The 18355-nt window shown below is 36.5% G+C and overlaps 1 pseudogene; it reads right to left on the bottom strand.

Moving 5' to 3' along the window:
- The window catches only part of LOC136829331 (uncharacterized), a 40910-nt pseudogene extending 24190 nt beyond the window's left edge, over positions 1–16720 (bottom strand).
- Positions 16721–18355: the final 1635 nt, after the last annotated feature.

Genomic DNA, 18355 nt, shown 5'->3' with positions numbered 1-18355 from the left:
TATGCAAGATCTGTGGAGACTGGTAGTTGTCATGAGCTATGAAGTCCCTCTTGAGGTGAAATCACAAGCTCCAGCTGCAGGATGAATCAGGGTAGCTACTGAGTGTGACTATTGTACCTTCAGCTATGACAGATGAGGTGAGTAACATATTGATTCCCAATCTCCAAAGCTTGGAGCGAGGGGGTTGTAATCTATCTGTCAATTTATCTTGACATATTGACTGCGAAGGGTAGAAAATGTTGCCCACTTGGTGGTCAAATAAAATTGCTACAAAGGATACTGAAAAATCTCTCTCTCACATCAAAGGATACACAAAATGCCAGGGATGGAAAGATAGCTAGATAGAGAGATAGAAAGGGAGAGTGGTGGATAGAAAGATATACTCTCTATCTTTCTCTCTCTTACTGGCTGGAAGGGTTACCAGTATGTACGTATATATTCTCAAGGGTAAAATGTTTGAGATGATTTTGAATTTATATTAATAAATATCATTTCAAAGATTAATACAGCAACAGGATAATAGTTTAAGGTATATTTGATGTAGGATGCTAGTTTAAGGTATACATTTGGTATTTGAACTTTCAAGATAGGCAGTTACAGTAGGACCTTGATTCATGAACACATTAACCCATGAACAAATTGATTCACAAACAAAATATATAAAAATGCTATTTGATTCACGACCTCATTTTTGAAACACGAACATGGTCTGATGGCCAAAATTTAAAAATGCGAGCAATCGCTCATCTCACATGGGTGCCGCTATGGAGGCCACCATCTTGTTATTGTAGGGTAACGTACATCTCCCATGAACCTCCCATGCTCAGTCTGTTTTTTATTTTCGTTTTGGATAGGTGCATGTTCATTCGCTTCAAACTCTGTGATTTTTGCATAAACTTGACGAAGAGGAGGATGGGGAGGAAGTTACAGATGCCAGCAGTGAATTGATTAAATTCACAATGGAAAAGTGGAGTGATGTGCAGAGTTTCCTTGAGTTGTACAATCCAAACAAAACTGTTAACAACAGGATCATGAACATAGTCAATGAAAATTTAATTAATCATTTTAGAGGAGTTATGCAAGGAAGGAAAAGGCAACAGGCACTGCTTAAGTTTGTGATTAAAAGTGCATAAAAAACCCAGAAGAGATTAATCTCCAGAACGAGATCTCCCCGCCCTGGATATGGGCTCTCCCTCCTCACAATAACCTCCTCCCTACCCACCCTCCTCTAACCTCCCCACCCACCCTCCTCATCTCTCGTCTGTCAAGCCAGAAGTTGTGTCAGCCAACGTAAGCGTTCACTTTTTAAGTGTTGTTTTATTTTACTATTATAATTATATTATTAGGTATATTAAGATTTTTCACACTTTGTTTATTATTATCTGGGTAAAATATATCATAAAATACATAATTTATAATGGTTCGTTGGGGTCATGAACAACATCGTATTCCCATTAAACCTTATGGGGAAATTAATTTTAGATCATGAACATATTGGAACAGGAACAAAGTTTAGGAATGAATTGTGTTTGTGAATCAAGGCACTACAGTAGAACCTCGGACCTCGACGCTAATTCGTTCCAGAAGAAGTGTCGAGATTCGATTTAGTCGAATTCTGAGTTAATTTCTCCCATAAAAAGTAACTGAAAATGGATTAATCAATTCCTGACCACCAGTCATTACCCCAACCTTATCTTTTTATACAAAACATTACACAAATTACAATTAAATAAGTTCAGAGTTGAATAACTTACTGTATCAGAAGCACTTTCTACATTTTTAAATGCACACTGTATAAAAAAAATTGGCCTACGACCAATGCGGACCGTATTACCGATGATAGACCGAGCGCCATAGGCTAGGCTAGGTAGCCTATAGGCACTACCAGAATGTACTGTAACGGGTACACACGAAAACTGTTTTTAATAATGATAACATTGAAAAACAAGCCTGATTACTGCAGTAAATTAATAATACAGTATTTATAAGCCGAATTACTGTATGTCTGTTATCATAAAATTAAGAAAAATTTCCTAAATTACATCGGAACTCGGCAGCTTGTGGCAGATGTAAACAAACCACAGCGCCACCCTGGTGGTGTATCGTGGTACTAATTACATAAACATTCAGTATTTATGATAAATATCATACAGAGTCTACTGGAATAGTGTACAAAATCACTGTAAAACATCTTTCAGTAAATATTATGATTCCCTAACATATGGGGACCCATGATTGGATGAAAATTCAGTGCAGAAAGCCAAAAAAATGATATATACCTGTACAAGGTGTACTTCTCCAAACAATAGCAGCAGCAGCAGTAGCATGTGTGGGCTTTAAATGCTTTTAAATACGCATGGGAAGAACGCCACCAACAACGCCAACTAGCGACAGCCGCCTGAAACTCTTTTTTCTACAAACATCTTATGATTCATCGGGTTGGATTCCGGTTTGTTGTTCAAGTTCTGATGCAAAATTTAATCAACATTTCGTGTCAAAATCCGATTATGTCAAGTTCTAGTACGGTCGAGGACCGGGGTTCTACTGTACTGTATAAGCATTTTTAAAGGGGGGGAGGTGTTAACTATTTGCGGGCTTTAACCATTCGCAGGGGGATGTGGTACGCATCCCCTGAGAATATGGGGGGTTTACTGTATTAGAAGTCACAAACCTGATATATTTTTTCTTTCTGACGAACTGAAGAAGGCTGCAACTCGCTTACTAAATCAGAGAGGCCGAGAAATCGTCCGAGATCTTCCCAGCGTCGACGTAAATTTTCACTTAAATATTCACAAACTGTAATGTAACAGAAATTATTCTTAGATGCTAATACTATATTAGTATGAATATGTAATTTATCTAAGAAAAAAAAAAAAATGTAATTTTTTTTAATACACTCTATCAGTGCATCCATACATCTCATGCCTCTTTATTAGAAAAAAATTATCTACTGCTCCAAGTAAGCTGGAGCATACAATTACCTCTGGTGTCCAGTGTAGTATGAGCAGCTACAGAAGAACAGTGGGGTCAAGAGATGAGAACTTCAGTTAAAAATGCCAGATATTGAAGTCAACACGGTTATGTACTCAGTTCACAGCTAATATTTACTGAAGCAAGATTTGCAGTACTGTTTGAGTAAAATAAGTGATATGCGCATTGTAGTGACACATCAACAGAGTCAACTAGGGAACAACATGCAGCTACTTGTACTTACTCTTTTGATGGATTAGATTATTTTGTGATGAAGGTCTGGTCTCCTCTACATTTGGAGGATTAACAGGTGGTGATGCCAAATTCAAATTTTTTGTATGCTTGCACACGTTCTCGAATCATTTCAACGTGCATGCCCAAGTTCTCTGTCAACCATACTAACACGTCTACTCTGGAAGCAGAAATTAAATTCATGTTTCAGAGAATATACTGTAACATACTCAATAAAATTTAGGCAAAGAACCCTTTACAGTAATAGTAATGATACTGCTCCTTCAACTCTAAAAACCTCTGTCAAGATTCAGATGTTAAATACTCTATAAAAATATACTAATCCCACAGACAAAGACTAAACAATACAAAACAAAGAAATATCTTTATGTGAATCTAAGATCTATATTACTCTGGACACTTTATATTACCTCAGGTCAAGGGAACCTTACAAAAAAAAGGATATATAAGGATAAAAAGCAAACTGTCTTTAATAATTTGGAATATGTAATCACTGTAGATTTGGCACTCTTAATTATGCAAAGCTACATATTCCATGATTAGCTTTTCAGTAAAACCTCAATTTTACACCTCCCTTTATAATTAGTGGTGCTCAACATCCACTCCTCTTTTCAACTGTTTTGCATATTCAACGGAAGTACAATAACTCTACTAATATTAAGGAAAGTTGCATCCTCTCAGGTAGATATTCAGCTGCATTATCCCAGATGAGTACCATATACTACTGTTTTCAAACACTACGTTATGTTATTACTTTCCATTTTTTGGGTAGAGTTCTTTTGACTGAGGTTACAATTAAGTGCTTTCCTCTATTTTATTCATTAGTGTTTTGATTCAGTTACCACCAATTATTCATTTATTAACTGATTTTATTTGATATTTAATTTCACCTTTATTTTCTCTTTCCTCTATTATTTTATTTTTGACTTTTCATGCTTTACAGGTATTCTGTTCTGTGGACTGTTCCTCATAAATTTCATAAGCGACTTAAACTTGTTCCAAAGACAAAAGGATAAATTTCTATCAGTGATGAAAATAACATCTTAGCACAGAAAAATGAAAATGCAAGGAAAATATTCAAAATGCACGGAAAATATATCTCAACTCTTCATGGGAAAGCAACTTTTCAGCAAACCTATTTCGTGTCAGCAAACTACCATTGTACATAACAGGCAAATTATAACACACCGAACTGGACATAACAAGGCAGTTAGCATAGGACTAGACTAATGTCACTGGCCATCCACCAGACAACAAAAACTGTTTTCAAAGAGGCACCAGATTACTCTTCAGTCAAGTTAATTTCCCAGTCTTTATCAGCTAGTAAATTGTATTTACACTGAAAAAGCTAGCCAATGAATCTACCATACTTCTACTTAAGCTCCTCTACCTTCCAAACATAACAATGTTTAGGTTTCTCTTCTTCAGGTATCTGGGCTATTACTCTGTTTGGGGATCTGGAAGCTGGCCACTTTTCAACATAATATAACCAGATCACTGAGATAATTTACTTAGCTCTCTCAGGGTTAGCCTAGAGGATTTTTCTTTATTAATGATAAGGTTTCATTTTAATTAATTAAATTGCACCTTTCTTAAAAATTTTAAACAATATGCTAAATGAAAATGATACACTGACAAAAAATTTCTCTAAAGTGATTTGTTTCCAAAACTTGGCATTCATTGTCCATTTTATTTTGGACATTCAAACAAAAGTAGAGTTTAACTGCTAGCGCTACTATACAGTTTATACATACAGTATATGGACTGGATCATTCAAGCTATCTATACAATAAACATGGATCACACACAAGTGACTATTTCTAAGATGTGTCAAAACTATTTGGGAGTATCATTCCTTTTGATATAATAAGTTTAATATTCAAACATTGAGCTTGATGTTTAAATTTATTACTATCAAGTTCATTGTTCAACATATTCTGCCATTTACTGGTTATACTGGATTTCAGAGGGGGTATATAACAATAATAAAGTACCTAACAGTATCTTGTAATATGGGGTAGGAATCCAACATATTACATTTTACTTTCCTCATAATTTGTAAAGCGAAAATTCAATTTGTTCAGCAAGGGTGGTTTTTGGATTAAAATTCTAAAGGGTTTCCACAGCACTTTTAGAATCACTGAAAAATGCATTTTTATAATAAAATAAAGTTTTATATATACTTACTAAGTAATTACCTAGCTAACAATTTCTAGTAACTGGCAGCTAAAATTTTAAAATTCACAGTAGCGATTCTTTTGTTTTGTTTTGGTGTAAGTAACTATCCATGCCCACTTTCAGGAAAGGAGAGTTTTCTATTACTGTATTATTAAAACAGTTTAATCAGACCACTGAGCTGACTATCAGCTCTCGCATGGCTGGCCTGAAGGATTTGGATGAAATGACAGGTCTAGGCTAGAAGCCTAGCACTGGGATCAAATAGGTCATTCGATGCAGTGATGAATGAATGAGAATGAAATTAAAAACTGCACAGAGGCATACGCTCTCATACTAGAACACACTCGCACAATAAATACATATATACTCAAGTTTCCATATATACTCACTAAAAAGGTATATCAAAATTTAAAATAAAATTTAGTAAAATTTTAAAATTCAGTTGTTTTAAATTTCATTAGACCCCTAAGGGTTTCCGTATTTCTATTATTTGCTTTTTATATCTTATCAATTAAACCGCAGCTCCTCATGAACATTAAAATTGGTATTACTGAAAATGTAATAGATTCTGATAAAACTTCCTTCATTGATCTATTTCCAAAATTTAATAAGCACTGCAAATTATATTTTTGACAGTCACACAATATATATTTCACAGTTACCAACACTCTGCAGTCTGGGCATTCGGGAGGAGGGCCACATGGGCTGTTCATTAAGTAATTCATCAGAATTACTTGTGTGTGTGTCTCTCTCTCTGATATGGTGAACTCCATTTTCCAACACTGGATTTTATCTGTTTTAATTTATCATTTTCAGGTTCTTCATCCCATATATTTTGCCATTTACTTACAATGATTGTTTTTATATATCTTATATAGTCACTAATAGGGATGTCTACATTTGCTCTTGTCATGTGGACTGCTTCTTTAGCTGCTTTATCAGCCTCTTCATTTCCTTTAATCCCTGCATGGGCAGGGATCCAACGTATTTCAATATTTTTTCCATTGTTATACAATTTATGGAGTGAAAACTTAATTTGTTGTACAATATTATTTTTTTTATTATAGCTTTGAATGGCTTCTATAGTGCTTCTGGAGTCGCTATAAATATCACAATTTTTTAAAGTAAATTGTATTTTTCCTAAATATACAAATCTGAGGTCCTTTACATTAGGAATTACTTTTAGCGTAGGCTGGAAACAGACGTTAAACTCTTGAGCAAGGTGGTTAGGCAGTAACTACCGCCAGGTAGGCGGGAATACCCGCCTGCCCAGATGTAAACATTCCAGCTTGCCTTTCAGTCCAGGTTCAGATTGAGGGGTGGCATGAGGTGGCTTAATATGTAATGTAAAGGACCTCAGGTTTGTATAGTTAGGAAAAATACAATTTACTTTCAAAAATTGTGATTTGTTCCGACACAATATACAAACCATCGGTCCTTTACATTAGGAAGACTCATTGGTTGGAGCAGCCAAATGCCCACTTAAGTCCTTCACACCTTTCATTGTTCATTATTCTTGTTCAAATTCATGTTGAAAAAACAACATCATACATACAATAAAAAGATAAAAGCTTCACCTTGAAGCAAGATATCTTAACCCGACCATACCTAAAGAAAAACTGCTTGTTTATAGCAGTGAGTAGACTCCCCCAACTTACCTGCCTACCACCAATTTACTACCTTGTAACCAAGAATCAACAAACATCTCCAGGTTGAGCTGGAGAATACTCTTACACAAAGGGCTATGGTTTGTACTTGCATAAGAACAAATATACTTCTCTGACTCTTCTCTTTCATACAGCAGATAAAACCTGTTGTCATGTTTAGGTGTAGGATTAATCTATGAAATATCACATTACAAAAACAAACTTACTTGTAAGGAGTTAAAAGCTTCCACTTTTCTAACAAACGAAGAGCAGATGTGAGGTCATTGCAACCATAAATGTCCCTCATTCGAGAGATTTTGCTTGATGAAGAAAGCTCCAACAAATATAGCCGAACTTGATCCATCTGCTCTGAGTTAAGTCGTAGCCAAGTACAGCAAATTTCATTTTTTAGGTCAGCGTAGGCCATCCTGTTATAAAAAGTTAAAATACAATATTAGCATTACATATTAACACCTTTTCCCCCATCAAACCTGAGGATGACATATAGGTTTAGTAATACAGTACAGTACAATATAGACTTTTTAAAGAACCCTGGCTTTCTGAAAAAGGTGATTACAGCAAAAATCCTAGTTTGTTTCTCCCTGACTGGTTTACCCATAATAAAGAACTGAGCAAAAATTTCATGCAATAAAAATATTTTTAATGTCAACTGGTTCAGTACAAACTTTTTTACTTAACAGAATGAACCAGCATTGGTGCTAATCCCTGTAGGTACTGCATGTGCTAAATTTTCACCCCTCTCCAACCTACTCCTACCCCAAAAATAATCACTGGCAACAACAACACATACACAAAAATGGACATGCATTCCAACACCCTCCCCTTTCCTCCTGATTCCCTCAATTAGAACCTTCACCTCCCAGTAAGTCTTGCACTCCATCAGTTTCTCACAGTTCTTTACTGTTAAACTGCCACCACCACTAACTTAGTTTGGCTAGGCTGAACAATGGAATTCATGTTACCCTCTGCTTTTTGTGTTGGTGATGATGCTATTAGCACTGATGAACACAGCATCTCAAAAAAGGACTGGAAAATTTGAAAGAAGTGTGATGATATTGCCTGCCATTTGGTATGGGGCAACAAGCTGCTGATACTGTACAGTAAACCCCCAGATTTGCTGGGGATGAGTACCGCACCCGCCCGCAAATAGCTAAAATCCGCGAATACTTAAAACCCCTCAAAAAATACTTAGAACTGCCTATTTTGATAGTTTAAACACAAGAAAAACCCTCTAAAAATGCTTACACCTGAGTATTTTAATAGTTTTATAACAAAAAGTGCATTTAGTCATGAAAGTATGAAAATACAGTAATTAGTGAATATTTCTCAGTGGAAAATACCGCAAATGGGTGAATTTTCCGCGAATAATGGGTAGATACGTTCCACAGAGAAAAATGACACTTTTATAATAAAATAAAGTTTTATGCATACTTACCAAGTAATATACAGGCAGTCGCCGAGTTACGACGGGTCCGGCTTATGACATTCCGAGGTTACGATGCTTTCCAAATATATTCATCAGAAATTATTTCCCAGTTTACAACGCTTAAGACTCTGATCCGACGGAAGAAATATGGCTCCAAAACGGCAGAATAATCAAAATTTAGAGGTTTTTTAATGAAAAACTCAATAAAAATGCAGTTTACATCATTTTCAATGCACCCAAAGCATTAAAAGTAAGGTTTTCTTTGGATTTTTGACGATTTTTCAGCTTATGATGCAGCGTAGGAACAGAACCCCCGTCGTAAACCGGGGACTGCCTGTAGAGCTATGAGTTTCTAACTATCACAGCAACTTAAATTTTGAAATTCACAATAGCATTTCTATTGTTTTGGTGTGGGCAACTTCCCCCGCCCACTTTCGGGGAAGAATAGGTCCAACACAGCTGAAGAGCTCAATTTGTTTGTGTCCTATGCCCATGAGACGGGAGGAGGGAGGGCTCCGATGGTGTAGTTACTTGGTAAGTATACAGTATATAAAACTTTTATTATAACAATGTCATTTTTATATACGTAGCTTACTAAGTAACTACATAGCCGAATCCCACATTGACAGGAGGTGGGATACATGGACATATACTACTCAAAAACACTCAGTAATGGAGATTACTTTGAAATAGAAAGGTAGCTAGCATTGGTGAAATGCTTGTTGTAACCTTACCTGGTGAGAGAGCTACAGCAGGAAGATATTGCCTCTGGTCAGTGCTCATTCCAATCTGTAGTGAAGTGGCAGTAAAGCCATGGGGCACCTCTACTTCAATGGGACTCTGCAGTCGAGGAGTAATCCGATGGCTGCCAAAGCATTGTGCCTAGGTCACACATTGGCGATTCAAGACCGCGACTGTTGTAATGGCTGGGTTTAGCACCAATCAGCATCAGTCGCAGGCCTTGGGCCACAAAAAAAATAAATAAATAAATAATATCAGTGGATTAGGACACCATGACGTCATACGCAATGAACCATTTACGACAGCACTACAAAGGTCGATACGAGATTACGCAAATCCATATCCATAGTCCTAAGCGCAAGTTGCCGATGATTTAGGCCATGCCCACGGTTTTTACAAGACAGCGACTTCTACGAAGGCATAAGGATTCATGGCAATTTAAACTGTGATTTAGTTACGTTACATGCCAACAGACGCAACAGCACTGTCATGTGTTGTGAAAATGCCTTTTCATACTTTAGAAAATCATGTTGAAAAATTTTGTAACTTTCCTAAATAAAAGTTAAAATTCAAAACTACTGCGTTTATATCATTACCACATATATTTTCAGTTACGTTGTATTCAGTGTCATCCAAAATATATTTTAATCAAAAAAGAAAATAAGGGCACCTGTGGGCAATTAATTCGGCCTTGACCTTTCTCTCTCTCTCTCTCTCTCTCTCTCTCTCTCTCTCTCTCTCTCTCTCAGCCCCTTGGGATATATTTTGCTTATTACTAGTTTTCATGTGTTATTTACCTTTACCTGAAATTTTGAAAATATTTAAAAAACAATGATAATTTGATGTGCACATTACTTTTTACAAGTTTTAATTTTGATTTTTTCTTTCTCTGAACTTATGAAAATATATCATACCCTCATTCACATCCAGTTTAATATTATTGATTTGCACATTATTTTTATAAGTTTTAATTTTTATTTTTTCTTTATCTGAACTTATGAAAATATATCATACCCTCATTCATATCCAGTTTAATATTATTGATTTGCACATTATTTTTACAAGTTTTAAGTTTCATTTTTTCTTTATCTGAACTTATGAAAATATCAACCTTCATTCATCTCAAGTTTAATAACCTTGAAAATATTGGAGATGGTTTGCAGCTAAGGAAATTGTTATCCAAAAATGACTGTGTTCAACATTTCAAGAAAACGTACTGTTATAGAAATAACTTATTGATTTTAGAAAAATTTAGTACATACACAATATAAACATTTTACACATTACAAAAATATACATATATACAATTTATAGTAGCAGAGGAATTTACAGTATCATATACTAAAGGTACAAAAAGCATTTACAGTAGCATTATTAGAGAACAGTTACAAGAAGAACTTTTTTTCTTTTTATTACTGTGTGAACAATAACAAAAAGGGGAAAAAAGGGGAACCAAAATACACTACTGCACATGCTGTGGGGTTGCCAAGTACATGGCATACGTCGAACTGGATGGTGCATGTTGGCATTGCTAGTTATGTCAGCTGTAATAATATGCCGACCTTGTTTCGACGGTTGAGACACCATTACGATTTTATTGCATCACGCGGCATGACATGGAGACTTTTGCCAGTTGTTGCAACTCGACTTGCGTAGGTGCTGCGCAGCCTTGCATGTCCGCCATCACTAGGCAGATGTTGTCAAACTCAGCAACTCGGTTAGGAATCATGCAGACTGATGCTGGTCCTACCTAGGGCGTAAGGGGGTCGTAATTCAGCTGTTACGACGATCGCAGGCTTGAATCGCCAATGTATGACCCAGGCATTCCAGTCATGCCCCAAACTTATGCGAGGCTAGGTTCCAGAACCCCTTGCGCAAGGCAAATTTTCACGTAAGTTTGGCATGGTCTCTAAAAATGCTAAAAATGCTTATTTCTAGAGTTTAAACACTAAATATGACCCTAATCATGCTCCCAAATTATTAAGCTAACTTTTAAATGAAATTAAAGTTACTGTAATTTCATTTAAAAGTTAGCTTAATACACTACTCTTAAAAAAAGAAATAAATGGTTGACATAAAAATAGAGAGTTGGAAGAGAATTTCTCTCCCTCCCTTTCCAACTGATCTATTTTTAAAAGTCTTCTCAACCTTGTTTTAAGAACTTTAACTCTTTCTCTTTAAGAACCTTAGTTTTACCAGACCACTGAGCTGATTAACAGCTCTTAGGGCTCGAAGGATTAGACTTTTTCGTGGCTAAGAACCAATTGGTTACTTTAGCAACGGGACCCCACAGCTTATAGTGGAATCCGAACCACATTATAGCGAGAAATGAATTTCTATCACCAGAAATAAATTCCTCTAACTTTTCATCAACCCGGTCGGTGGGATTGAACTCGGCCCATGCAACGGTCTGAAGCTCAACCGACTCAGCCAAGGGAGAGATTTCTCTTTGTTCTGAAATGCTTTTTCATGAACAGTGTTTTTTATTTGGACTAATGCAACTCTTAGTTATTATGTCTCTATATTTTAGAACGTATTTGCCACACTAGCACATTTACAGTTCCTAGACGGTACAGGTAAAATTAGATCAATTTAAGGGGAGCGCATTCTTCGATTTTTTATTAATATTTTTGAAATTTAAAAAAAATGGTTAAATGGCCGTAAGACATGAGCAACACCTTCGTTATCACGTGACCAAAGCATTTTTTCGAAATATTAAAATTGATGGGGTTTTGGGCCTCCGCCCCCCACATGGTGAGGTAGGGCTGACGTTTGGCTCCTAATGAAGATTGTAATTTTTCCTTTATTCGCCTAATTTATTAACTATTTTGATTTTTATATCACCTTATCTCCTACGTCTGGCAGCATCTGGCAACAACAATGGCTTGTTCCTTGGTGAATGCGTGGTAGGAGACAGGGTTGGCCCCCTAACGTTGAAAGCGGGTGGTGGGCAACTTTTTACTCTGAGCAATTTTTTCGCTATTTGTGTTTTTTGGCATTTTTTTTTACATCCAGTAACTCTAAATACAATCTATATACTTTAACCTTCAAAAATACACTCACAGTTGATGAAATGAATAAAGGATGATGAAAAGGGAGTATATGATGACAAGTTCATTATATCAAATCTCAGTTAGATGAAATAGTGTCGGTATTAGGTGCAAGGTAGGAAATTACAGGGGTAAAGTTCAGGTCGAAGTCTCTCCCAATAGGTGGGATACTGATATTTTAATGAAGTGCCAATCGTGTAGGTTTACAGTTATTGCCCCAGCAAAGCGAATTAGCAATGGAAAATCTCAGCACCATCAATTGGGTGAGATAAATATTGAGGAAATTGAACACAACTTTGGCTATGAGAAATTCTACTTACTAACACATCTGTTTGGCACAAGTGAAAGTAAAGAAGAAGTTCTTCATTTGAGAGACAAAAAGGCTTGAAAATCAAACTCCAAAGACCAAAAAGACCAAACAAGTGAAAAAAACAACTGAAAATGAGTCAAGAATATCAGCCTGGTAGCTACTAAACTTTTAGTTTCTTAGTTTCAAACCAGGCAGCAATGAGTTAGGTGGTACTTGATGATACCCTCGCCTCGAGCGAATAATACCCCTTTTTATAAAGGGGGGGGGGTGACCTGGAGCCAGAAATCAACCAAAATAATGCTCTAAGATAAGTTTTTTCCACGAGTGCCAAAAAAAAAAAACACTTGTTGACCTTTACAGTCGTTTTTCTTAGTTTTCACTTTTTACACTTCAAACGCGAACTACTTTTTTTATTTTTAGGTCAATTTTAAAGTTAAATATACCATTGGAAAGAGGAAAGAAAGACAAATATTTGTTTGGGGCTAGGTTTTTTCTTAGGTTGACGAGGAACCCGTGATAATCAAATTATACAAATTTGGGGGGGAAAATCCCCCTCGCCCCCACCAAAAAAAAGGAAAAGTAGAAAAACTCTTCCCATTATTTTTTTCATACTATGATATACTTTCTGTGTATGAAGCTGCATTGCAATAGCTCTAAAAATGAAGGTGGTGAATAATTTTTTATTTTTTAATCAAATCCAAAATAATCATCCGATCACTCTCAAATTTTTTCTAGACCATCACCTTATATATATGTATAACATATATAAAAATTTCATAAAAATCGGGGCATTATTTCTATGTAAGCGTGCGCTCCCCTTAAATTATCTACTGTACAGATAAAGATGTACAGAGAAATAATAAGTTGTAAAAATGTGTGAGCGCTAACTACAAAAGAAAGAAAGAGAGAGAGAGAGAAAGTTATTCTTATGTTAGATATCAAAAGATGGAAATTCATGATTTATGAAGGAAAAAGGAGAGAGAGAGAGAGAGAGAGAGAGAGAGAGAGAGAGAGAGAGAGAGAGAGAGAGAGAGAGAGAGAGAGAGAGAGAGAAATCCTTGACACACTGTGGGCAACAATTGACATTTGACAGCTTTGCCCTAGCCCCTCTCTTCAAGGTTTCACAAAAGATCAGGAAATGATATTTGTCTTATTAATATTTGAAAATTAGTACTTATTATTAGGTAAATCATCTATTTATCATATAAAACAAATAAACATATATATGTAACCACTTCTCTCCTCTCTTACTGAGATGACAGAATTTTTATGGTTACATGTATATGTTTATTTGTTTTGTATGATAAATGATTTACCTAATAATAAGCATTAATTTTCAAATATTAATAATATTAAATATTAATAACAATAATATCAATAATAATAATAATAATAATAATAATAAATTATGTGATGTTTTAAACAAATATCATTTCCCGATCTTTTGTGAAACCTTTGAAGAGAGGGGTGAGGGCAAAGCTGTCAAATATGACATTTTTATGATTAAATAAAGTTTTATATACTTATCAAGTAATCACACAGCTATTGGTTCCCTAACCTACAGCAGCTTAAAAATTCAAAATTTGCCGGTGGCGCTTTTATTGTTAGTGTATAGGTGATAACGTCCCGCCCATCATCCGGGACTCGAGGAAACAACCCAGCGGAGAGCTCAATTCGTTTTATACTCTAATGTCCATGCATGGGGAGGAGGGCAGGCTCTGATCATGTAATTAGTTGGTAAGTATATATAAAATTTTATTTTATCATAAAAATGTAATTTTTATATAAGTAACTTACCAAGTACTTGTAATTACATAGCTGATTCCACATTGTTAGGAGGTGGGAAAGAGCATGGACATATTCTATTCCAAAGCGTTCAGTAAGTAATGAATTTGAAATAGAAAGGTTGCTAACACTGAATAAATGCTTGTTGTTTCCTTACCCGTTGAGAGGGCTGCTGCAGGTAGGTACTACTTCTGGTCGACGCTTCTCTCAACTTGTAGTGGACGTGGCAGTATAGCCAAGGGTCGCTACAACATTAGTGGGAACTTTGCAGCGGAGGAAGTACACCATATGCTGACAAAGTTTTAAAAGATGCTCTTGCCCTGGGCGAAGGCCAGAATACAAAATGACAACACTATCACCTACACCACAGAATAAAACCAAAACCCAACCATTATCAAAAATAAAGTACGAACTGGTGGGTACTCCAGGTACAGTGTACTCACAGGCTTCACCTTCTCAAGACTGTCCATTTCAATTGGCAGAGCTTTGTAGAAGCAGCTCGTCTGCATTTCGCAATTGCCTCAGCAGCTTGTCTCGAAAACTCTTTTGCTCTGACATGGAGCTTGACAGCCTAAAGCCTGTCAGGGATAGAGCGGATAACCCTTAGTGGAATCTGAGAAAGTGGGGTTGTCTGAGCAGAGACCGTTTTTGTGGAAGAAGTCTTGGGTAGTCTACCATGAGTCGAATCAAGTCCGGAAACCATTCCTTGTTCGGCCAAAATTGGGCTAAAAGGGTCATGGAGGTGTTCTGATGCATCGACGGCTTGTTGATTACTTCCCTGATCATTCCTAAAGGGGGAAAAGCGTACACATCTGAGTCTGTCCAGTCCAAAAGCATGGCGTCCGTGCTTCATGCTTGAGGATCCAGGACCGGAGAGCAAAAGAGGGGAGGATGATGGTTTCTGGACGTTGCGAAAAGATCCACTGTGGGTTTGCCCCACAGTTTCCACAGGTTGTCGCAGACTATTGGGCTTAAGGTCCATTCAGTTGGGAGGACCTGTTTGAGGCAGCTTAATTCATCTGCAACCACATTCATTCTCCCTTGAATGAACTGGGTGACAAGAGAGACTTTGTTCTCTTCCGCCCACAGAAGGAAAACCTTCGCCATCTTGTACAGAGAGATTAGGCCATGTTACTTAGCTGGGGGGTGGCCCCAGGTGAAGTAAACTCCACTTTTTACCAAAAGTTTCCCTATAACACTACCCATGCACGATAGCATTCCAGGGTGGCCAGCATACATCACCATATCAGTTCTGAGGTTAATTAAAGGTTAATTACAGTTGGCCTCTAAAAATAATGGTGAAATCTTGATAAACAACCAAAATACTATAGAAAAACTCAATTTCCAAGGTAATAAGCCGTGCAGAGTTATACTACAGTTCTGCTTTATCAGTAACTGTCTAAACATTTTGGAAAGTAGGCGGTAGTACACGATTTCAGTGGGGAATTAGGGTAGAAGTTTAATCTCAGGCGAGATCCTCCGCCAAAATGGACCTAACCGGTTCAAATAACATGCTACTTTTGTGTCTTCCGGTTCACTGAGACTAAGAATCCAGTGACCCTTATGGATTTAGGCGTTTTGTATCAAAATGCTGGCCTAATTACAAGTGGCCCACTTGGCGATTTCACAGCGGGATGCCTTTAAAGCTTTTCGAATTAATTAAGGCTAATAAATAAACCTTAACCACCCTAAAACCCAACATAATTATTAAAATAAGATAATTTGAATGGTTTCGTTAGTTTTGGCGACCTAGGTGCGGGGGTAGACAAACCGGTTAGGTCGGTTTCGTCTGGTTGCGCGCATCTTTTTTATCCGTCCGCCAATTCTCAGCTGGTACCCATCACTTTTACTCTTGGCATTTTGCTAAATGGCTAACTCAATATCACTAAGTAAAATTAGCCTAATCTCAGGTAACCAATGAATGGTTATACTAGTGGACAAAGCCAATTCTATCTTGGCACTTCTTCCTAAGTAATTAACAACAAAACATTAGGAGTAAAAACTGGTGGTTAAATTAAAACTGAGTGGTCAACACCTTACTTGGATATAGGCTAGGTCACTTAACATGGTTTACTAAACAGTTATGGACCCAGACCCTGCGGTACCCCATGACAACCGTCAGCCACTTAAAATCGTTCCATGGACTTGAAATTGGGTTAACTCACTGGAATTTAGGCGAACTCGTTCTTCGTATCAAATCAGGATCTACTTCAGGATAAAACCGTCACGGAAGCCATGAAGACAACCAGGTGAGCGGGGAACCCCCAAATCCTTCCCATGACAACTTCGCGTTAGCCAACTTTATCTTCTTCTTCTACCCGTAATCAGCACAGTTTAAAATTGATATATTTTGAGAAGCTCGCCCTGTGGACCATGGAGTTACGTATACTGAAAATTGCGGCAAAGTCCTTAGAAATATAAAAAAATACACTAAATTACGTAATAAATGCGATATAATGACTTAGATATAAGCATGGAATCTTGCGACACGATTCATGAGCAACATGAAAACAATCTAACGAAATGATAAACTAAGAATTCTTTTAGCAACTAGTTAATCGGGGACGCTAATCAGAAGCATAGTTATTTCTATGACATTCAGAGAATGCAGAAAATATGCTAGTATCGATCATGAAAGGAAATTCTGTATCCCGGACGAAAACTAGAAGACCTGTATTTCCGCCTTTCTTGACAAACATAGCACTTCCTTAATTCAGAACGCACGATATTACTCGAGGAAATATTGTAAGTAAACACTCATAATTCTGTTGTTTTTAACAATAGAAAGTCACATATATGATAGCTATGCATGAGTAGTCTATGGTTTGAGTGGTCATAGGGTATTTTCTTGCTGATAATTGAACGGAAAACTTTTTTAATGGAGGGATGTGATAGGCTATGCGAAAGTAGTGTACGCTATATTTCCCATGATATATATATATATATATATATATATATATATATATATATATAATATTTTATATGAAATTTTTTCACAGTCACCGTGATATTTTTATATTCATAATCATTAAGATACAAATGTCGTTCAATATCAAATTCGCTTAACCTTGGAATAAACGCTGAAAGGGAATTTATAAGTGATAGCCGATCAGTCATCAGGTGGACTCGAACCATTGAATGTTTTGAGAAACGACGAATTCTCAGTGAAGCTAGCACGAGGCTATCAAGAGAGGTATAAATTGCTATATGTAAAGTCCCCGCTCAACGCGTTCTCTATAGAGAACTTCCCGTTTTCTGCGGTCCTTCACATCGACCGGGGTCGATCAGAATATACGTTTATCACCATAATTATAAACTGTATATTTATTGTCTTTCTAAACATTCACGCTTTATGTACAAGTGACGAATTATTTATGTTGTGTGTCAGACATTGTTGATCACTATGTTTTCTGTATGAACCTGTCCTGATTTTGTAAAGAATTAGTTTGACCTCAGGTCACCTGTAAATCTTCGTACCCGCTGTCTCTGTGAAGTACGCAGACATCTGCATCCCGCTTTATAAGAGGCTCGCTTCATGAATAAACTAGCAGTACTTGTCTTCCTGCTCATTATTTTGCACCTCTCTCACACACACACACACACACACACACACACACACACACACACACACACACACATATATATATATATATATATATATATATATATATATATATATATATATATATCATGGGACATATATCGTACACTACTTTCGTATATCACATCCATCCATTAAAATTTTTCCCCTTAATCTTACATATAAAGGTGAATGTTTGTATGTTTGTATGTTAGTGCGCTATAGAAATCTGAACCGCTTGACAGAACTAGACAAAATTTTGCACATGGCCATCATTTGACCCAACTTACATAACAGGGGAGGTTTCAAACTTGTACCCCCTTCCCTTTGTAACTTGTGGTAAATAAACTCTCTGGGGTTTATCATACCTTATTTTATGTGTAAATAATCTCCACG

This window comes from Macrobrachium rosenbergii, chromosome 4, assembly GCF_040412425.1.
Source record: "Macrobrachium rosenbergii isolate ZJJX-2024 chromosome 4, ASM4041242v1, whole genome shotgun sequence".
In the NCBI taxonomy this organism is placed as follows: domain Eukaryota; kingdom Metazoa; phylum Arthropoda; class Malacostraca; order Decapoda; family Palaemonidae; genus Macrobrachium; species Macrobrachium rosenbergii.
This window is presented reverse-complemented; position numbering and strand designations above follow the sequence as displayed.